The sequence below is a fragment of the Anser brachyrhynchus genome (genome assembly GCF_964034855.1).
Source record: "Anser brachyrhynchus genome assembly, chromosome: 23".
Lineage (NCBI taxonomy): Eukaryota > Metazoa > Chordata > Aves > Anseriformes > Anatidae > Anser > Anser brachyrhynchus.
In genome coordinates this window covers 377,334-400,510 of record NC_137716.1, presented here as the reverse complement: position 1 = coordinate 400,510, position 23,177 = coordinate 377,334, and positions in this window count along the sequence as shown.

The window sequence follows — 23,177 nt, the reverse complement described above, 5'->3', positions numbered from 1 at the left end:
GCACTTTCTGCAGTCACTGCACTGCCTCCCTAGTGGTGCCAGTGCACTCTCTGGACTCACTGCACTGCATCCCCACTGGTGCCAGTGCACTCTCTAGAGTCACTACACTCCAACCCCACTGGTGCCAGTGCACTCTCTAGAGTCACTGCACTGATCCGAAGTGGTGCCAGTGCACTCTCTGGACTCACTGCACTGCATCCCCACTGGTGCCAGTGCACTCTCTGGAGTCACTGCAGTGCATCCCCAGTGGTGCCAGCGCACTCTCTGGACTCACTGCACTGCATACCCACTGGTGTCAATGCACTCTCTGGAGTCACTGCACTGCATCCCTACTGGTGCCAGTGCACTCTCTGGACTCACTGCACTGCATCCCCACTGGTGCCAGTGCACTATAAGGACTCACTGCACTGCATCCCCAGTGGTGCCAGTGCACTCTCTGCACTCACTGCACTGCATCCCCACTGGTGCCAGTGCACTCTCTGGACTCACTGCACTGCAACCCCACTGGTGCCAGTGCACTCTCTGGACTCACTACACTGCATCCCCACTGGTGCCTGTGCAGTCTCTGGACTCACTGCAGTGCATCCCCGGTGGTGCCAGTGCACTCTCTGGACTCACTGCACTGCATCCCCACTGGTGCCAGTGCACTCTCTGGACTCACTGCACTGCATCCCCAGTAGTGCCAGTGCACTTTCTGGAGTCACTGCACTGCATCCCTAGTGGTGCCAGTGCACTCTCTGGACTCACTGCACTGCATCCCCAGTGGTGCCAGTGCACTCTCTGGACTCACTGCACTGCATCCCCAGTGGTGCCAGTGCACTCTCTGGACTCACTGCACTGCATCCCCACTACTGCCATTGCACTCTCTGGAGTCACTGCACTGCATCCCCACTGGTGCCAGTGAACTCTCTGGACTCACTGCACTCCATCCCCAGTGGTGCCAGTGCACTCTCTGGACTCACTGCACTGCATCCCCAGTGGTGCCAGTGCACTCTCTGCACTCACTGCACTGCATCCCCTGTGGTGCCAGTGCACTCTCTGGACTTACTGCACTGCATCCCCACTGGTGCCAGTGCACTCTCTGGACTCACTGCACTGCATCCCCTCTGGTGCCAGTGCACTCTCTGGACTCACTTCAGTGCATCCCCAGTGGTGCCAGTGCACTCTCTGGACTCACTGCAGTGCATCCCCAGTGGTGCCAGTGCACTCTCTGGACTCATTGCACTGCATCCCCAGTGGTGCCAGTGCACTCTCTGGACTCACTGCAGTACATTCCCAGTGGTACCAATGCACTCTCTGGACTCACTGCACTGCATCACCAGTGGTGCCAGTGCACTCTCTGGAATCACTGCAGTGCATCCCCTGTGCTGCCATTGCACTCTCTGTACTCACTGCACTGCATCCCCAGTGGTGCCAGTGCACTCTCTGTACTCACTGCACTGCATCCCCAGTGGAGCAAGAGCACTCTCTGGACTCACTGCAGTGCATCCCCAGTGGTGCCAGTGCACTCTCTGGAGTCACTGCACTGCATCCCCAGTGGCGCCAGTACACTCTCTGGAGACACTGCACTGCATCCCCACTGGTGCCAGTGCACTCTCTGGACTCACTGCACTGCATTCCCACTGGTTTCAGTGCACTCTCTGGAGTCACTGCACTGCATCCCCACTGGTGCCAGTGAACTGCCTGGACTCACTGCACTGCATCCCCACTGGTGCCAGTGCACTCTGTGGACTCACTGCACTGCATCCCCAGTAGTGCCAGTGCACTTTCTGCAGTCACTGCACTGCCTCCCTAGTGGTGCCAGTGCACTCTCTGGACTCACTGCACTGCATCCCCAGTGGTGCCAGTGCACTCTCTAGAGTCACTGCACTCCAACCCCACTGGTGCAAGTGCACTCTCTAGAGTCACTGCACTGATCCGAAGTGGTACCACTGCACTCTCTGGACTCACTGCACTGCATCCCCACTGGTGCCAGTGCACTCTCTGGACTCACTGCACGGCATCCCTACTGGTGCCAGTGCACTCTCTGGAGTCACTGCAGTGCATCCCCAGTGGTGCCAGTGCACTCTCTGGACTCACTGCACTGCATCCCCACTGGTGCCAGTGCACTATAAGGACTCACTGCACTGCATCCCCAGTGGTGCCAGTGCACTCTCTGGACTCACTGCACTGCATCCCCACTGGTGCCAGTGCACTATAAGGACTCACTGCACTGCATCCCCAGTGGTGCCAGTGCACTCTCTGGACTCACTGCACTGCATCCCCACTGGTGCCAGTGCACTCTCTGCACTCACTGCACTGCATCCCCACTGGTGCCAGTGCACTCTCAGGACTCACTACACTGCATCCCCACTGGTGCCAGTGCACTCTCTAGAGTCACTGCACTCCAACCCCACTGGTGCCAGTGCACTCTCTAGAGTCACTGCACTGATCCGCAGTGGTGCCAGTGCACTCTCTGGACTCACTGCACTGCATCCCCACTGGTGCCAGTGCACTCTATGGAGTCACTGCACTGCATCCCCACTGGTGCCAGTGCACTCTCTGGACTCACTGCACTGCATCCCCAGTGGTGCCAGTGCACTCTCTGGAGTCACTGCACTGCATCCCCACTGGTGCCAGTGCACTCTCTGGACTCAATGCACTACATCCCCACTGGTGCCAATGCACTCTCTGGACTCACTGCACTGCATCCCCACTGGTGCCAGTGCACTCTCTGGACTGACTGCACTGCATCCTCACTGGTGCCAGTGCAGTCTCTGTAGTCACTGCAGTGCATCCCCAGTGGTGCCAGTGCACTCTCTGGACTCACTGCACTGCATCCCCACTGGTGCCAGTGCACTCTCTGGACTCACTGCACTGCATCCCCAGTAGTGCCAGTGCACTTTCTGGAGTCACTGCACTGCATCCCTAGTGGTGCCAGTGCACTCTCTGGACTCACTGCACTGCATCCCCAGTGGTGCCAGTGCACTCTCTGGAGTCACTGCACTGCATCCCCAGTGGTGCCAGTGCACTCTCTGGACTCACTGCACTGCATCCCCACTGCTGCCAGTGCACTCTCTGGAGTCACTGCACTGCATCCCCACTGGTGCCAGTGAACTCTCTGGACTCACTGCACTCCATCCCCACTGGTGCCAGTGCACTCTCTGGACTCACTGCAGTGCATCCCCAGTGGTGCCAGTGCACTCTCAGGACTCACTGCACTGCATCCCCAGTGGTGCCAGTGCACTCTCTGGACTCACTGCAGTGCATCCCCTGTGGTGCCAGTGCACTCTCTGGACTCACTGCACTGCATCCCCAGTGGTGCCAGTGCACTCTCTGGACTCATTGCACTGCATCCCCAGTGGTGCCAGTGCACTCTCTGGACTCACTGCAGTGCATTCCCAGTGGTATCAATGCACTCTCTGGACTCACTGCACTGCATCACCAGTGGTGCCAGTGCACTCTCTGGAATCACTGCAGTGCATCCCCAGTGGTGCCAGTGCACTCTCTGTACTCACTGCACTGCATCCCCAGTGGTGCCAGTGCACTCTCTGGACTCACTGCACTGCATCCCCAGTGGAGCCAGAGCACTCTCTGGACTCACTGCATTGCATCCCCAGTGGTGCCAGTGCACTCTCTGGACTCACTGCACTGCATCCCCAGTGGTGCCAGTGCACTCACTGGACTCACTGCACTGCATCCCCAGTGGTGCCAGTGCACTCTCTGGACTAACTGCACTGCATCCCCTGTGGTGCCAGGGCACTCTCCGGACTCACTGCAGTGCATTCGCAGTGGTGCCAGTGCACTCTTTGGACTCACTGCACTGCATCCCCATTAGTGCCAGGTCATTCTCTGGACTCACTGCAGTGCATCCCCAGTGTTGACAGTGCACTCTCTGGACTCACTGCACTGCATCCCCAGTGGTGCCAGTGCACTCTCTGGACACACTGCAGTGTATCCCCAGTGGTGCAAGGGCACTCTCTGGACTAACTGCACTAAAACCCCAGTGGTGCCAGTGCACTCTCTGGACTCACAGCACTGCATCCCCAATGGTGCCACTGCACTCTCTGGACTCACTGCAGTGCATCCCCAGTGGTGCCAGTGCACTCTCTGCACTCACTGCACTGCATCCCCAGTGGTGCCAGTGCACTCTCTGCACTCACTGAACTGCATCTCCAGTGATGCCAGTGCACTCTCTGGACTCACTGCACTGCAGCCCCAGTGGTGCCAGTGCACTCTCTGGAGACACTGCAGTGCATCCCCAGTGGTGCCAGTGCACTCTCTGGAGTCACTGCTTTGCATCCCCACTGGTGCCATTGCACTCTCTGGACTGACTGCACTGCATCCCCACTGGTGCCAGTGCACTCTCTGTACTCACAGCACTGCATACCCACTGGTGCCAGTGCACTCTCTGGACTCACTGCACTGCATCCCCAGTGGTGCCAGTGCACTCTCTGGACTCACTGCACTGCATCCCCAGTGGTGCCAGTGCACTCTCTGGACTAACTGCACTGCATCCCCTGTGGTGCCAGGGCACTCTCCGGACTCACTGCAGTGCATTCGCAGTGGTGCCAGTGCACTCTTTGGACTCACTGCACTGCATCCCCATTAGTGCCAGGTCATTCTCTGGACTCACTGCAGTGCATCCCCAGTGTTGACAGTGCACTCTCTGGACTCACTGCACTGCATCCCCAGTGGTGCCAGTGCACTCTCTGGACACACTGCAGTGTATTCCCAGTGGTGCAAGGGCACTCTCTGGACTAACTGCACTAAAACCCCAGTGGTGCCAGTGCACTCTCTGGACTCACAGCACTGCATCCCCAATGGTGCCACTGCACTCTCTGGACTCACTACACTGCATCCCCACTGGTGCCAGTGCAGTCTCTGCAGTCACTGCAGTGCATCCCCAATGGTGCCAGTGCACTCTTTGGACTCACTGCACTGCATCCCCACTGGTGCCAGTGCACTCTTTGGAGTCACTGCACTGCATCCCCAGTGGTGCCAGTGCACTCTCTGGACTCACTGCAGTGCATCCCCACTGGTGCCAGTGCACTCTCTGGACTCACTGCACTGCAACCCCACTGGTGCCAGTGCACTCTCTGGACTCACTACACTGCATCCCCGGTGGTGCCAGTGCACTCTCTGGGGTCACTGCACTGCATCCCCACTGGTGCCAGTGAGCTGCCTGGACTCACTGCACTGCATCCCTAGTGGTGCCAGTGCACTCTCTGGACTCACTGCACTGCATCCCCACTGGTGCCAGTGCACTCTCTAGAGTCACTACACTCCAACCCCACTGGTGCCAGTGCACTCTCTAGAGTCACTGCACTGATCCGAAGTGGTGCCAGTGCACTCTCTGGACTCACTGCACTGCATCCCCACTGGTGCCAGTGCACTCTCTGGACTCACTGCACGGCATCCCCACTGGTGCCAGTGCACTCTCTGGAGTCACTGCAGTGCATCCCCAGTGGTGCCAGTGCACTCTCTGGACTCACTGCACTGCATACCCACTGGTGTCAATGCACTCTCTGGAGTCACTGCACTGCATCCCTACTGGTGCCAGTGCACTCTCTGGACTCACTGCACTGCAACCCCACTGGTGCCAGTGCACTCTCTGGACTCACTACACTGCATCCCCACTGGTGCCAGTGCAGTCTCTGGACTCACTGCAGTGCATCCCCGGTGGTGCCAGTGCACTCTCTGGACTCACTGCACTGCATCCCCACTGGTGCCAGTGCACTCTCTGGACTCACTGCACTGCATCCCCAGTAGTGCCAGTGCACTTTCTGGAGTCACTGCACTGCATCCCTAGTGGTGCCAGTGCACTCTCTGGACTCACTGCACTGCATCCCCAGTGGTGCCAGTGCACTCTCTGGACTCACTGCACTGCATCCCCAGTGGTGCCAGTGCACTCTCTGGACTCACTGCACTGCATCCCCACTACTGCCATTGCACTCTCTGGAGTCACTGCACTGCATCCCCACTGGTGCCAGTGAACTCTCTGGACTCACTGCACTCCATCCCCACTGGTGCCAGTGCACTCTCTGGACTCACTGCACTGCATCCCCAGTGGTGCCAGTGCACTCTCTGGACTCACTACACTGCATCCCCTGTGGTGCCAGTGCACTCTCTGGACTTACTGCACTGCATCCCCACTGGTGCCAGTGCACTCTCTGGACTCACTGCACTGCATCCCCTGTGGTGCCAGTGCACTCTCTGGACTCACTTCAGTGCATCCCCAGTGGTGCCAGTGCACTCTCTGGACTCACTGCAGTGCATCCCCAGTGGTGCCAGTGCACTCTCTGGACTCACTGCAGTACATTCCCAGTGGTACCAATGCACTCTCTGGACTCACTGCACTGCATCACCAGTGGTGCCAGTGCACTCTCTGGAATCACTGCACTGCATCCCCTGTGCTGCCATTGCACTCTCTGTACTCACTGCACTGCATCCCCACTGGTGCCAGTGCACTCTCTGTACTCACTGCACTGCATCCCCAGTGGAGCCAGAGCACTCTCTGGACTCACTGCATTGCATCCCCAGTGGTGCCAGTGCACTCTCTGGACTCACTGCACTGCATCCCCACTGGTGCCAGTGCACTCTCTGGACTCACTGCAGTGCATTCCCAGTGGTACCAATGCACTCTCTGGACTCACTGCACTGCATCACCAGTGGTGCCAGTGCACTCTCTGGAATCACTGCAGTGCATCCCCTGTGCTGCCATTGCACTCTCTGTACTCACTGCACTGCATCCCCAGTGGTGCCAGTGCACTCTCTGTACTCACTGCACTGCACCCCCAGTGGAGCAAGAGCACTCTTTGGACTCACTGCAGTGCATCCCCAGTGGTGCCAGTGCACTCTCTGGAGTCACTGCACTGCATCCCCAGTGGCGCCAGTACACTCTCTGGAGACACTGCACTGCATCCCCACTGGTGCCAGTGCACTCTCTGGACTCACTGCACTGCATTCCCACTGGTGTCAGTGCACTCTCTGGAGTCACTGCACTGCATCCCCACTGGTGCCAGTGAACTGCCTGGACTCACTGCACTGCATCCCCACTGGTGCCAGTGCACTCTGTGGACTCACTGCACTGCATCCCCAGTAGTGCCAGTGCACTTTCTGCAGTCACTGCACTGCCTCCCTAGTGGTGCCAGTGCACTCTCTGGACTCACTGCACTGCATCCCCACTGGTGCCAGTGCACTCTCTAGAGTCACTGCACTCCAACCCCACTGGTGCCAGTGCACTCTCTAGAGTCACTGCACTGATCCGAAGTGGTACCACTGCACTCTCTGGACTCACTGCACTGCATCCCCACTGGTGCCAGTGCACTCTCTGGACTCACTGCACGGCATCCCCACTGGTGCCAGTGCACTCTCTGGAGTCACTGCAGTGCATCCCCAGTGGTGCCAGTGCACTCTCTGGACTCACTGCACTGCATCCCCACTGGTGCCAGTGCACTATAAGGACTCACTGCACTGCATCCCCAGTGGTGCCAGTGCACTCTCTGGACTCACTGCACTGCATCCCCACTGGTGCCAGTGCACTCTGTGGACTCACTGCACTGCATCCCCAGTGGTGCCAGTGCACTCTCTGGACTCACTGCACTGCATCCCCACTGGTGCCAGTGCACTCTCTGCACTCACTGCACTGCATCCCCACTGGTGCCAGTGCACTCTCAGGACTCACTACACTGCATCCCCACTGGTGCCAGTGCACTCTCTAGAGTCACTGCACTCCAACCCCACTGGTGCCAGTGCACTCTCTAGAGTCACTGCACTGATCCGCAGTGGTGCCAGTGCACTCTCTGGACTCACTGCACTGCATCCCCACTGGTGCCAGTGCACTCTATGGAGTCACTGCACTGCATCCCCACTGGTGCCAGTGCACTCTCTGGACTCACTGCACTGCATCCCCAGTGGTGCCAGTGCACTCTCTGGACTCACTGCACTGCATCCCCACTGGTGCCAGTGCACTCTCTGGACTCAATGCACTACATCCCCACTGGTGCCAATGCACTCTCTGGACTCACTGCACTGCATCCCCACTGGTGCCAGTGCACTCTCTGGACTGACTGCACTGCATCCCCACTGGTGCCAGTGCAGTCTCTGTAGTCACTGCAGTGCATCCCCAGTGGTGCCAGTGCACTCTCTGGACTCACTGCACTGCATCCCCACTGGTGCCAGTGCACTCTCTGGACTCACTGCACTGCATCCCCAGTAGTGCCAGTGCACTTTCTGGAGTCACTGCACTGCATCCCTAGTGGTGCCAGTGCACTCTCTGGACTCACTGCACTGCATCCCCAGTGGTGCCAGTGCACTCTCTGGAGTCACTGCACTGCATCCCCAGTGGTGCCAGTGCACTCTCTGGACTCACTGCACTGCATCCCCACTGCTGCCAGTGCACTCTCTGGAGTCACTGCACTGCATCCCCACTGCTGCCAGTGAACTCTCTGGACTCACTGCACTCCATCCCCACTGGTGCCAGTGCACTCTCTAGAGTCACTGCACTCCAACCCCACTGGTGCCAGTGCACTCTCTGGAGTCACCGGGGTGCATCCCCAGAGGTGCCAGTGCACTCACTGGACTCACTGCACTGCATCCCCAGTGGTGCCAGTGCACTCTCTGGACTAACTGCACTGCATCCCCTGTGGTGCCAGGGCACTCTCCGGACTCACTGCAGTGCATTCGCAGTGGTGACAGTGCACTCTTTGGACTCACTGCACTGCATCCCCATTAGTGCCAGGTCATTCTCTGGACTCACTGCAGTGCATCCCCAGTGTTGACAGTGCACTCTCTGGACTCACTGCACTGCATCCCCAGTGGTGCCAGTGCACTCTCTGGACACACTGCAGTGTATCCCCAGTGGTGCAAGGGCACTCTCTGGACTAACTGCACTAAAACCCCAGTGGTGCCAGTGCACTCTCTGGACTCACAGCACTGCATCCCCAATGGTGCCACTGCACTCTCTGGACTCACTGCAGTGCATCCCCAGTGGTGCCAGTGCACTCTCTGCACTCACTGCACTGCATCCCCAGTGGTGCCAGTGCACTCTCTGCACTCACTGAACTGCATCTCCAGTGATGCCAGTGCACTCTCTGGACTCACTGCACTGCAGCCCCAGTGGTGCCAGTGCACTCTCTGGAGACACTGCAGTGCATCCCCAGTGGTGCCAGTGCACTCTCTGGAGTCACTGCTTTGCATCCCCACTGGTGCCATTGCACTCTCTGGACTGACTGCACTGCATCCCCACTGGTGCCAGTGCACTCTCTGTACTCACAGCACTGCATACCCACTGGTGCCAGTGCACTCTCTGGACTCACTGCACTGCATCCCCAGTGGTGCCAGTGCACTCTCTGGACTCACTGCACTGCATCCCCAGTGGTGCCAGTGCACTCTCTGGACTAACTGCACTGCATCCCCTGTGGTGCCAGGGCACTCTCCGGACTCACTGCAGTGCATTCGCAGTGGTGCCAGTGCACTCTTTGGACTCACTGCACTGCATCCCCATTAGTGCCAGGTCATTCTCTGGACTCACTGCAGTGCATCCCCAGTGTTGACAGTGCACTCTCTGGACTCACTGCACTGCATCCCCAGTGGTGCCAGTGCACTCTCTGGACACACTGCAGTGTATCCCCAGTGGTGCAAGGGCACTCTCTGGACTAACTGCACTAAAACCCCAGTGGTGCCAGTGCACTCTCTGGACTCACAGCACTGCATCCCCAATGGTGCCACTGCACTCTCTGGACTCACTACACTGCATCCCCACTGGTGCCAGTGCAGTCTCTGCAGTCACTGCAGTGCATCCCCAATGGTGCCAGTGCACTCTTTGGACTCACTGCACTGCATCCCCACTGGTGCCAGTGCACTCTCTGGACTCACTGCACTGCATCCCCAGTGGTGCCAGTGCACTCTCTGGACTCACTGCACTGCATCCCCAGTGGTGCCAGTGCACTCTCTGGACTCACTGCACTGCATCCCCAGTGGTGCCAGTGCACTCTCTGGACTCACTGCACTGCATCCCCAGTGGTGCCAGTGCACTCTCTGGACTCACTGCACTGCATCCCCACTGCTGCCAGTGCACTCTCTGGAGTCACTGCACTGCATCCCCACTGGTGCCAGTGAATTCTCTGGACTCACTGCACTCCATCCCCACTGGTGCCAGTGCACTCTCTGACCTCACTGCACTGCATCCCCACTGGTGCCAGTGCACTCTCTGGAATCACTGCACTGCATCCCCTGTGGTGCCAGTGCACTCTCTGGACTCACTGCAGTGCATCCCCTGTGGTGCCAGTGCACTCTCTGGACTCACTGCACTGCATCCCCAGTGGTGCCAGTGCACTCTCTGGACTCACTGCACTGCATCCCCAGTGGTGCCAGTGCACTCTCTGGACTCACTGCAGTGCATTCCCACTGGTGCCAATGCACTCTCTGGACTCACTGCACTGCATCACCAGTGGTGCCAGTGCACTCTCTGGCATCACTGCAGTGCATCCCCTGTGCTGCCATTGCACTCTCTGTACTCACTGCACTGCATCCCCAGTGGTGCCAGTGCACTCTCTGTACTCACTGCACTGCATCCCCAGTGGAGCCAGAGCACTCTCTGGACTCACTGCATTGCATCCCCAGTGGTGCCAGTGCACTCTCTGGACTCACTGCACTGCATCCCCAGTGGTGCCAGTGCACTCTCTGGACTCACTGCACTGCATCCCCAGTGGTGCCAGTGCACTCTCTGGACTAACTGCACTGCATCCCCTGTGGTGTCAGGGCACTCTCCGGACTCACTGCAGTGCATCCGCAGTCGTGCCAGTGCACTCTTTCGAGTCACTGCACTGCATCCCCATATAGTGCCAGGTCATTCTCTGGACTCACTGCAGTGCATCCCCAGTGTTGACAGTGCACTCTCTGGACTCACTGCACTGCATCCCCAGTGGTGCCAGTGCACTCTCTGGACACACTGCAGTGTATCCCCAGTGGTGCAAGGGCACTCTCTGGACTAACTGCACTAAAACCCCAGTGGTGCCAGTGCACTCTCTGGACTCACAGCACTGCATCCCCAATGGTGCCACTGCACTCTCTGCACTCACTGCACTGCATCCCCAGTGGTGCCAGTGCACTCTCTGCACTCACTGAACTGCATCCCCAGTGATGCCAATGCACTCTCTGGACTCACTGCACTGCATCCCCAGTGGTGCCAGTGCACTCTCTGGAGACACTGCAGTGCATCCCCAGTGGTGCCAGTGCACTCTCTGGAGTCACTGCTTTGCATCCCCACTGGTGCCATTGCACTCTCTGAACTGACTGCACTGCATCCCCACAGGTGCCAGTGCACTCTCTGCACTCACTGCACTGCATACCCACTGGTGCCAGTGCACTCTCTGGACTCACTGCACTGCAACCCCACTGGTGCCAGTGCACTCTCTGGACTCACTACACTGCATCCCCACTGGTGCCAGTGCACTCTCTGGACTCACTGCACTGCACCCCACTGGTGCCAGTCGACTCTCTGGACTCACTGCACTGCATCCCCACTGGTGCCAGTGCACTCTCTGGAGTCACTGCACTGCATCCCCAGTGGCGCCAGTACACTCTCTGGAGACACTGCACTGCATCCCCACTGGTGCCTGTGCACTCTCTGGACTCACTGCACTGCATTCCCACTGGTGCCAGTGCACTCTCTGGAGTCACTGCACTGCATCCCCACTGGTGCCAGTGAACTGCCTGGACTCACTGCACTGCATCCCCACTGGTGCCAGTGCACTCTGTGGACTCACTGGACTGCATCCCCAGTAGTGCCAGTGCACTCTCTAGAGTCACTACACTCCAACCCCACTGGTGCCAGTGCACTCTCTAGAGTCACTGCACTGATCCCCAGTGCTGCCAGTGCACTCTCTGGACTCACTGCACTGCATCCCCAGTGGTGCCAGGGCACTCTCTGGAGTCACAGCACTGCATCAACAGTGGTGCCTCTGCACTCTCTGGAGTCACTACACTGCATCCCCACTGGTGCCAGTGCACTCTCTGGACTCACTGCACTGCATCCCCACTGGTGCCAGTGCACTCTCTGGACTCACTGCACTACATCCCCACTGGTGCCAATGCACTCTCTGGACTCACTGCAGTGCATCCCCACTGGTGCCAGTGCACTCTCTGGACTGACTGCACTGCATCCCCACTGGTGCCAGTGCACTCTCTGGACTCACTGCACTGCATCCCCACTGGTGCCAGTGCACTCTCTGGACTCACTGCACTGCAACCCCACTGGTGCCAGTGCACTCTCTGGACTCACTACACTGCATCTCCACTGGTGCCAGTGCACTCTCAGGACTCACTGCACTGCATCTCCACTGGTGCCAGTGCACTCTCTGGACTCACTGCACTGCATCCCCACTGGTGCCAGTGCACTCTCTGGACTCACTGCACTGCAACCCCACTGGTGCCAGTGCACTCTCTGGACTCACTACACTGCATCCCCACTGGTGCCAGTGCACTCTCTGGACTCACTGCACTGCACCCCACTGGTGCCAGTCGACTCTCTGGACTCACTGCACTGCATCCCCACTGGTGCCAGTGCACTCTCTGGACTCACTGCACTGCATCCCCAGTGGCGCCAGTACACTCTCTGGAGACACTGCACTGCATCCCCACTGGTGCCTGTGCACTCTCTGGACTCACTGCACTGCATTCCCACTGGTGCCAGTGCACTCTCTGGAGTCACTGCACTGCATCCCCACTGGTGCCAGTGAACTGCCTGGACTCACTGCACTGCATCCCCACTGGTGCCAGTGCACTCTGTGGACTCACTGCACTGCATCCCCAGTAGTGCCAGTGCACTCTCTAGAGTCACTACACTCCAACCCCACTGGTGCCAGTGCACTCTCTAGAGTCACTGCACTGATCCCCAGTGCTGCCAGTGCACTCTCTGGACTCACTGCACTGCATCCCCAGTGGTGCCAGGGCACTCTCTAGAGTCACAGCACTGCATCAACAGTGGTGCCTCTGCACTCTCTGGAGTCACTACACTGCATCCCCACTGGTGCCAGTGCACTCTCTGGACTCACTGCACTGCATCCCCAGTGGTGCCAGTGCAGTCTCTGGACTCACTGCACTGCATCCCCACTGGTGCCAGTGCACTCTCTGGACTCACTGCACAAATCCCCACTGGTGCCAATGCACTCTCTGGACTCACTGCAGTGCATCCCCACTGGTGCCAGTGCACTCTCTGGACTGACTGCACTGCATCCCCACTGGTGCCAGTGCACTCTCTGGACTCACTGCACTGCATCCCCACTGGTGCCAGTGCACTCTCTGGACTGACTGCACTGCATCCCCACTGGTGCCAATGCACTCTCTGGACTCACTGCACTGCAACCCCACTGGTGCCAGTGCACTCTCTGGACTCACTACACTGCATCTCCACTGGTGCCAGTGCACTCTCAGGACTCACTGCACTGCATCTCCACTGGTGCCAGTGCACTCTCTGGACTCACTGCACTGCATCCCCACTGGTGCCAGTGCACTCTCTGGACTCACTGCACTGCAACCCCACTGGTGCCAGTGCACTCTCTGGACTCACTACACTGCATCCCCACTGGTGACAGTGCAGTCTCTGGACTCACTGCAGTGCATCCCCAGTGGTGCCAGTGCACTCTCTGGACTCACTGCACTGCATCCCCACTGGTGCCAGTGCACTCTCTGGACTCACTGCACTGCATCCCCAGTAGTGCCAGTGCACTTTCTGGAGTCACTTCACTGCATCCCTAGTGGTGCCAGTGCACTCTCTGGACTCACTGCACTGCAACCCCACTGGTGCCAGTGCACTCTCTGGACTCACTACACTGCATCCCCACTGGTGCCAGTGCACTCTCTGGACTCACTGCACTGCACCCCACTGGTGCCAGTCGACTCTCTGGACTCACTGCACTGCATCCCCACTGGTGCCAGTGCACTCTGGAGTCACTGCACTGCATCCCCAGTGGCGCCAGTACACTCTCTGGAGACACTGCACTGCATCCCCACTGGTGCCAGTGCACTCTCTGGACTCACTGCACTGCATTCCCACTGGTGCCAGTGCACTCTCTGGAGTCACTGCACTGCATCCCCACTGGTGCCAGTGAACTGCCTGGACTCACTGCACTGCATCCCTAGTGGTGCCAGTGCACTCTCTGGACTCACTGCACTGCATCCCCACTGGTGCCAGTGCACTCTCTAGAAGCACTACACTCCAACCCCACTGGTGCCAGTGCACTCTCTAGAGTCACTGCACTGATCCGAAGTGGTGCCAGTGCACTCTCTGGACTCACTGCACTGCATCCCCACTGGTACCAGTGCACTCTCTGGAGTCACTGCACTGCATCCCCACTGGTGCCAGTGCACTCTATGGAGTCACTGCACTGCATCCCCACTGGTGCCAGTGCACTCTCAGGACTCACTGCACTGCATCCCCAGTGGTGCCAGTGCACTCTCTGGACTCACTGCACTACATCCCCACTGGTGCCAATGCACTCTCTGGACTCACTGCAGTGCATCCCCACTGGTGCCAGTGCACTCTCTGGACTGACTGCACTGCATCCCCAGTGGTGCCAGTGCACTCTCTGGACTCACTGCACTGCATCCCCACTGGTGCCAGTGCACTCTCTGGACTCACTGCACTGCAACCCCACTGGTGCCAGTGCACTCTCTGGACTCACTACACTGCATCCCCACTGGTGCCAGTGCACTCTCAGGACTCACTGCACTGCATCCCCAGTGGTGCCAGTGCACTCTCTGGACTCACTGCAGTGCATCCCCACTGGTGCCAGTGCACTCTCTGGACTCACTGCACTGCAACCCCACTGGTGCCAGTGCACTCTCTGGACTCACTACACTGCATCCCCACTGGTGCCAGTGCAGTCTCTGGAGTCACTGCAGTGCATCCCCAGTGGTGCCAGTGCACTCTCTGGACTCACTGCACTGCATCCCCACTGGTGCCATGCACTCTCTGGACTCACTGCACTGCATCCCCAGTAGTGCCAGTGCACTTTCTGGAGTCACTGCACTGCATCCCTAGTGGTGCCAGTGCACTCTCTGGACTCACTGCACTGCATCCCCAGTGGTGCCAGTGCACTCTCTGGAGTCACTGCACTGCATCCCCAGTGGTGCCAGTGCACTCTCTGGACTCACTGCACTGCATCCCCACTGCTGCCAGTGCACTCTCTGGAGTCACTGCACTGCATCCCCAGTGGTGCCAGTGCACTCTCTGGACTCACTGCACTGCATCCCCACTGCTGCCAGTGCACTCTCTGGAATCACTGCACTGCATCCCCTGTGGTGCCAGTGCACTCTCTGGACTTACTGCACTGCATCCCCAGTGGTGCCAGTGCACTCTCTGGACTCACTGCAGTGCATCCCCTGTGGTGCCAGTGCACTCTCTGGACTCACTTCAGTGCATCCCCATTGGTGCCAGTGCACTCTCTGGACTCACTGCAGTGCATTGCCAGTGGTACCAATGCACTCTCTGGACTCACTGCACTGCATCACCAGTGGTGCCAGTGCTCTCTCTGGAATCACTGCAGTGCATCCCCTGTGCTGCCATTGCACTCTCTGTACTCACTGCACTGCATACCCAGTGGTGCCAGTGCACTCTCTGGACTCACTGCACTGCATCCCCAGTGGAGCCAGAGCACTCTCTGGACTCACTGCATTGCATCCCCAGTGGTGCCAGTGCACTCTCTGGACTCACTGCACTGCATCCCCACTGGTGCCAGTGCACTCTCTGGACTCACTGCACTGCATCCCCAGTGGTGCCAGTGCACTCTCTGGAGTCACTGCTTTGCATCCCCACTGGTGCCAATGCACTCTCTGGACTCACTGCACTGCATCCCCACTGGTGCCAGTGCACTCTCTGCACTCACTGCACTGCATACCCACTGGAGCCAGTGCACTCTCTGGACTCACTGCACTGCAACCCCACTGGTGCCAGTGCACTCTCTGGACTCACTACACTGCATCCCCACTGGTGCCAGTGCACTCTCTGGACTCACTTGCACTGCACCCCACTGGTGCCAGTCGACTCTCTGGACTCACTGCACTGCATGCCCACTGGTGCCAGTGCACTCTCTGGAGTCACTGCACTGCATCCCCAGTGGCGCCAGTACACTCTCTGGAGACACTGCACTGCATCCCCACTGGTGCCAGTGCACTCTCTGGACTCACTGCACTGCATTCCCACTGGTGCCAGTGCACTCTCTGGAGTCACTGCACTGCATCCCCACTGGTGCCAGTGAACTGCCTGGACTCACTGCACTGCATCCCCACTGGTGCCAGTGCACTCTGTGGACTCACTGCACTGCATCCCCAGTAGTGCCAGTGCACTTTCTGCAGTCACTGCACTGCCTCCCTAGTGGTGCCAGTGCACTCTCTGGACTCACTGCACTGCATCCCCACTGGTGCCAGTGCACTCTCTAGAGTCACTACACTCCAACCCCACTGGTGCCAGTGCACTCTCTAGAGTCACTGCACTGATCCGAAGTGGTGCCAGTGCACTCTCTGGACTCACTGCACTGCATCCCCACTGGTACCAGTGCACTCTCTGGAGTCACTGCACTGCATTCCCACTGGTGCCAGTGCACTCTATGGAGTCACTGCACTGCATCCCCACTGGTGCCAGTGCACTCTCAGGACTCACTGCACTGCATCCCCAGTGGTGCCAGTGCAGTCTCTGGACTCACTGCACTGCATCCCCAGTGGTGCCAGTGCACTCTCTGGACTCACTGCACTACATCCCCACTGGTGCCAATGCACTCTCTGGACTCACTGCACTGCATCCCCACTGGTGCCAGTGCACTCTCTGGACTGACTGCACTGCATCCCCACTGGTGCCAGTGCACTCTCTGGACTCACTGCACTGCATCCCCACTGGTGCCAGTGCACTCTCTGGACTCACTGCACTGCAACCCCACTGGTGCCAGTGCACTCTCTGGACTCACTACACTGCATCCCCACTGGTGCCAGTGCACTCTCAGGACTCACTGCACTGCATCCCCAGTGGTGCCAGTGCACTCTCTGGACTCACTGCACTGCATCCCCAGTGGTGCCAGTGCACTCTCTGGACTCACTGAACTGCAACCCCACTGGTGCCAGTGCACTCTCTGGACTCACTACACTGCATCCCCACTGGTGCCAGTGCAGTCTCTGGAGTCACTGCAGTGCATCCCCAGTGGTGCCAGTGCACTCTCTGGACTCACTGCACTGCATCCCCACTGGTGCCAGTGCACTCTCTGGACTCACTGCACTGCATCCCCAGTAGTGCCAGTGCACTTTCTGCAGTCACTGCACTGCATCCCTAGTGGTGCCAGTGCACTCTCTGGACTCACTGCACTGCATCCCCAGTGGTGCCAGTGCACTCTCTGGAGTCACTGCACTGCATCCTCAGTGGTGCCAGTGCACTCTCTGGACTCACTGCACTGCATCCCCACTGCTGCCAGTGCACTCTCTGGAGTCACTGCACTGCATCCCCAGTGGTGCCAGTGCACTCTCTGGAATCACTGCACTGCATCCCCTGTGGTGCCAGTGCACTCTCTGGACTTACTGCACTGAATCCCCAGTGGTGCCAGTGCACTCTCTGGACTCACTGCAGTGCATCCCCTGTGGTGCCAGTGCACTCTCTGGACTCACTTCAGTGCATCCCCAGTGGTGCCAGTGCACTCTCTGGACTCACTGCAGTGCATCCCCAGTGGTGCCAGTGCACTCTCTGGACTCATTGCACTGCATCCCCAGTGGTGCCAGTGCACTCTCTGGACTCACTGCAGTGCATTCCCAGTGGTACCAATGCACTCTCTGGACTCACTGCACTGCATCACCAGTGGTGCCAGTGCACTCTCTGGAATCACTGCACTGCATCCCCTGTGCTGCCATTGCACTCTCTGTACTCACTGCACTGCATCCCCAGTGGTGCCAGTGCACTCTCTGTACTCACTGCACTGCATCCCCAGTGGAGCCAGAGCACTCTCTGGACTCACTGCATTGCATCCCCAGTGGTGCCAGTGCACTCTCTGGACTCACTGCACTGCATCACCAGTGGTGCCAGTGCACTCTCTGGACTCACTGCACTGCATCCCCAGTGGTGCCAGTGCACTCTCTGGAGTCACTGCTTTGCATCCCCACTGGTGCCAATGCACTCTCTGGACTCACTGCACTGCAGCCCCACTGCTGCCAGTGCACTCTCTGGAGTCACTGCACTGCATCCCCACTGGTACCAGTGCACTCTCTGGAGTCACTGCACTGCAACCCCACTGGTGCCAGTGCACTCTCTGGACTCACTACACTGCATCCCCACTGGTGCCAGTGCACTCTCTGGACTCACTGCACTGCATCCCCAGTAGTGCCAGTGCACTTTCTGCAGTCACTGCACTGCATCCCTAGTGGTGCCAGTGCACTCTCTGGACTCACTGCAGTCCATCCCCAGTGGTGCCAGTGCACTCTCTGGAGTCACTGCACTGCATCCCCAGTGGTGCCAGTGCACTCTCTGGAGTCACTGCACTGCATCCCCACTGCTGCCAGTGCACTCTCTGGAGTCACTGCACTGCATCCCCAGTGGTGCCAGTGCACTCTCTGGAATCACTGCACTGCATCCCCTGTGGTGCCAGTGCACTCTCTGGACTTACTGCACTGCATCCCCAGTGGTGCCAGTGCACTCTCTGAACTCACTGCAGTGCATCCCCTGTGGTGCCAGTGCACTCTCTGGACTCACTTCAGTGCATCCCCAGTGGTGCCAGTGCACTCTCTGGACTCACTGCAGTGCATCCCCAGTGGTGCCAGTGCACTCTCTGGACTCATTGCACTGCATCCCCAGTGGTGCCACTGCACTCTGAGGACTCACTGCAGTGCAGCCCGTGAGGTGCCAGTGCACTCTCTGTACTCACTGCAGTGCATCCCCAGTGGTGTCAGTGCACTCTCTGGACTCACTGCAGTGAATCCCCGATGGTGCCAGTGCACTCTCTGGACTCACTGCACTGCATCCCCAGTGGTGCCAGTTCACTCTCTGGACTCATTGAACTGCATCCCTATTGGTGCCAGTGCACTCTCTGGACTCACTGCACTGCATGCCCACTGGTGCCAGTGCACTCTCTGGACTCACTGCAGTGCATCCCCTATGGTGCCAGTGAACTCTCTGGACTCACTGCAGTGCATCACCAGTGGTGCCAGTGCACTCTCTGGACCCACTGCAGTGCATCCCCACTGGTGCCAGTGCACTCTCTGTAGTTACTGCGCTGCATCCCCAGTGGTGACAGTGCACTCTCTGGACTCACTGTGCTGCATCCCCAGTGGAGCCAGTGCACTGTGTGCTCTCACTGCACTGCATCCCCAGTGGTGCCAGTGCTCTCTCTGTACTCACCGCCGTGCAGTCCAAGTTGTGCCAGTGCACTCTCTGTACTCACTGCAGTGCATTCCCTGTGGTGCCAGTGCACTCTCTGGATGCCTTGCAGTGAATCCCCGGTGGTGCCAGTGCACTCTCTGGACTCACTGCACTAAATCCCCAGTGGTGCCAGTTCACTCTCTGGACTCACTGAACTGAATCCCCAGTGGTGCCTTTGAATTCTCTGGACTCACTGCACTGCATCCCCAGTGGTGCCAGAGAACTCTCTGGACTCATTGCACTGCATCCCCAGTGCTGCCAGTGCACTCTCTGGTCTCACTGCACTGCATCCCCATTGCTGACAGTGCCCTCTCTGGACTCACTGCACTGCATCCCCAGTGGTGCCAGTGCACTGTCTGGACTCACTGCATTGCATCCCCAGTGGTGCCAGGGCACTCTCTGCAGACAATGCAGTGCATCCCCAAAGGTGACAGTGCACTCTCTGGCTTCACTGTACTGTTCGAGCCGCGGCAGCCGCTCCAGCCGCGTTAGCCCCTCCAGCCTCGGCAACCGCTCCATCCGCGGCATACACGGCAGCCGCTCCAGCCTCTCCAGCCGCGGCAGCCGCTCCACTCGGTAGCGGCTTTCGCGGCTGCCGCGGCTGGAGCGGCTGCCGCGGCTGGAGCGGCTGCGGCGGCTGGAGCGTCTAGAGCGTCTGCCGCGGCTGGAGGGGCTACCGCGGCTGGAGCGGCTGAGGCGGCTGGAGCGGATGCCGCGGTTGGAGCAGTGCAGTGAGTCCACAGAGTGCACTGGCACCACCAGGGATTCAGATACATTCTCACTGCAGTGAGATCCCCAGTAGTGCCAGTGCACTCTCTGGACTCACTGCACTGCATCCCCATTGCTGACAGTGCCGTCTCTGGACTCAGTGCACTGCATCCCCAGTGGTGCCAGTTCACTCTCTGGACTCACTGCAGTGCATCCCCAAAAGTGCCAGTGGCTCTCTGGACTCACTGCACTGCATCCCCATGGTGCCAGTGCACTCTCTGGACTCACTGCACTGCATCCCCAGTGGTGCCACTGCACTCTCTGGACTCACTGCAGTGCATCCCCAGTGGTGCCAGTGCACTCTCTGGACTCACTGCAGTGCATCCCCAGTGGCGCCATTGCACTCTGTGGACTCAGTGCACTGCATCCCAGTGGTGCCAGTGCACTCTCTGGACTCACTGCAGTGCATCCCCACTGGTGCCAGTGCACTCTCTGGACTAACTGCACTGCATCCCAGTGGTGCCAGTGCACTCTCTGGACTCACTGCAGTGCATCCCCAGTGGCGCCATTGCACTCTCTGGACTCACTGCACTGCATCCCAGTGGTGCCAGTGCACTCTCTGGACTCACTGCACTGCATCCCCAAGGAGCCAGTGCACTCTCTGGACTCACTGCACTGCCTCCCCAGTGGTGCCAGTGCACTCTCTGGACTCACTGCAGTCCATCCCCAGTGGTGCCACTGCACTCTCTGGACTCACTGCAGTGCATCCCCAGTGGTGCCAGGGCACTCTCTGCAGACAATGCAGTGCATCCCCAAAGGTGACAGTGCACTCTCTGGACTCACTGTACTGCTCGAGCCGCGGCAACCGCTCCAGCCGCGGTAGCCACTCCAGCCGCGGCAGCCGCTCCATCCGCGGCATACGCGGCAGACGCTCCAGCCGCTCCAGCCGCGGCAGCCGCTCCAACCGCGGCAGGCGCTCCAGCCGCGGCAGCCGCTCCACTCGGTAGCGGCTTTAGCGGCTGCCGCGGCTGGAGCGGCTGCCGCGGCTGCCGCGGCTGGAGCGGCTGCCGCGGCTGGGGCGACTGCGGCGGCTGGAGCGGATGCCGCGGCTGGAGCAGTGCAGTGAGTCCAGAGAGTCAACTGGCACCACTGGGGATGCAATACAGTGAGTCCAGAGAGTGCACTGGCACCACTGGGGATGCAGTGCACTGAGTCCAGAGAGGGCACTGTCAGCAATGGGGATGCAGTGCAGTGAGTCCAGAGAGTGCACTGACACCACTGGGGATGCAGTGCAGTGAGACCAGAGACTTCACAGGCACCACTGGGGATGCAGTGCAGTGAGTCCAGAGAGTGCACTGGCACCACTGGGGATGCAGTGCACTGAGTCCAGAGAGGGCACTGTCAGCAATGGGGATGCAGTGCAGTGAGTCCAGAGAGTGCACTGACACCACTGGGGATGCAGTGCAGTGAGACCAGAGACTTCACAGGCACCACTGGGGATGCAGTGCAGTGAGTGCAGAGAGTGCACTGGCACAAAAGGGAATGCACTGCAGTGAGTCCAGAGAGTGCACTGGCACCACTGGGGATGCAGTGCAGTGAGTCCAGAGAGTGCACTGGCACCACTGGGGATGCAGTGCAGTGAGTCCAGAGAGTGCAGTGGCACCACTGGGGATGCAGTCCACTGAGTCCAGAGAGTACACTGGCACCACTGGGGATGCAGTGCAGTGAGTCCAGAGAGTGCACTGGCACCACTGGGGATGCAGTGCAGTGAGTCCAGAGAGTGCACTGGCACCAACTGGAGCTGCACTGCTGTGAGTCCTGAGATTGCACTGGCACCACTGGGGATGCACTGCAGTGAGTCCAGAGACTTCACAGGCACCACTGGGGATGCAGTACAGTGAGTCCAGAGAGTGCACTGGCACCACTGGGGATGCACTGCAGTGAGTCCAGAGAGTGCACTGGCACCACTGGGGATGCAGTGCAGTGAGTGCAGAGAGTGCACTGGCACAAAAGGGAATGCACTGCAGTGAGTCCAGAGAGTGCACTGGCACCACTGGGGATGCAGTGCAGTGAGTCCAGAGAGTACACTGGCACCACTGGGGATGCAGTGCAGTGAGTCCAGAGAGTGCACTGGCACCACTGGGGATGCAGTCCACTGAGTCCAGAGAGTACACTGGCACCACTGGGGATGCAGTGCAGTGAGTCCAGAGAGTGCACTGGCACCACTGGGGATGCAGTGCAGTGAGTCCAGAGAGTGCACTGGCACCAACTGGAGCTGCACTGCTGTGAGTCCTGAGATTGCACTGGCACCACTGGGGATGCACTGCAGTGAGTCCAGAGACTTCACAGGCACCACTGGGGATGCAGTACAGTGAGTCCAGAGAGTGCACTGGCACCACTGGGGATGCACTGCAGTGAGTGCAGAGAGTGAACTGGCACTACTGGGGATGTAGTGCAGTGAGTCCAGAGAGTGCACTGGCACCTCTGGGGATGCACTCCGGTGACTCCAGAGAGTGCACTGGCACCACTGGGGATGCACCACGGCAAGTCCAGAGAGTGCACTGTCACCACTGGGGATGCAGTGCAGTGAGTCCAGAGAGTGCACTGGCACCAATGGGGATGAAGTGCAGTGAGTCCAGAGAGTGCACTGGCACCACTGGGGATGCAGTGCAGTGAGTCCAGAGAGTGCACTGGTACCACTGGGGATGCAGTGCAGTGAGTCCAGAGAGTGCACTGGTACGATTGGGGATGCACTGCAGTGAGTCCAGAGAGTGCACTGGCACCACTGGGTATGCACTGCAGTGAGTCCAGAGAGTGCACTGGCACCACTGGGGATGCAATGCAGTGAGTCCAGAGAGTGCACTGGTACCACTGGGGATGCACTGCAGTGAGTCCAGGGAGTGCACTGGCACCACTGGGGATGCACTGCAGTGACTCCAGAGAGTGCTCTGGCACCACTGGGGATGCACTGCAGTGAGTCCAGATGTTAGCCTAGCAACCACATAATAACCAAGTGATTATATGAAGGTGCTTTATTCAGCGCTGGAAGCCGGGGCAGGTGCCCAAATCTGGCTTCAAGTCCCGTTACTTCCCAGCC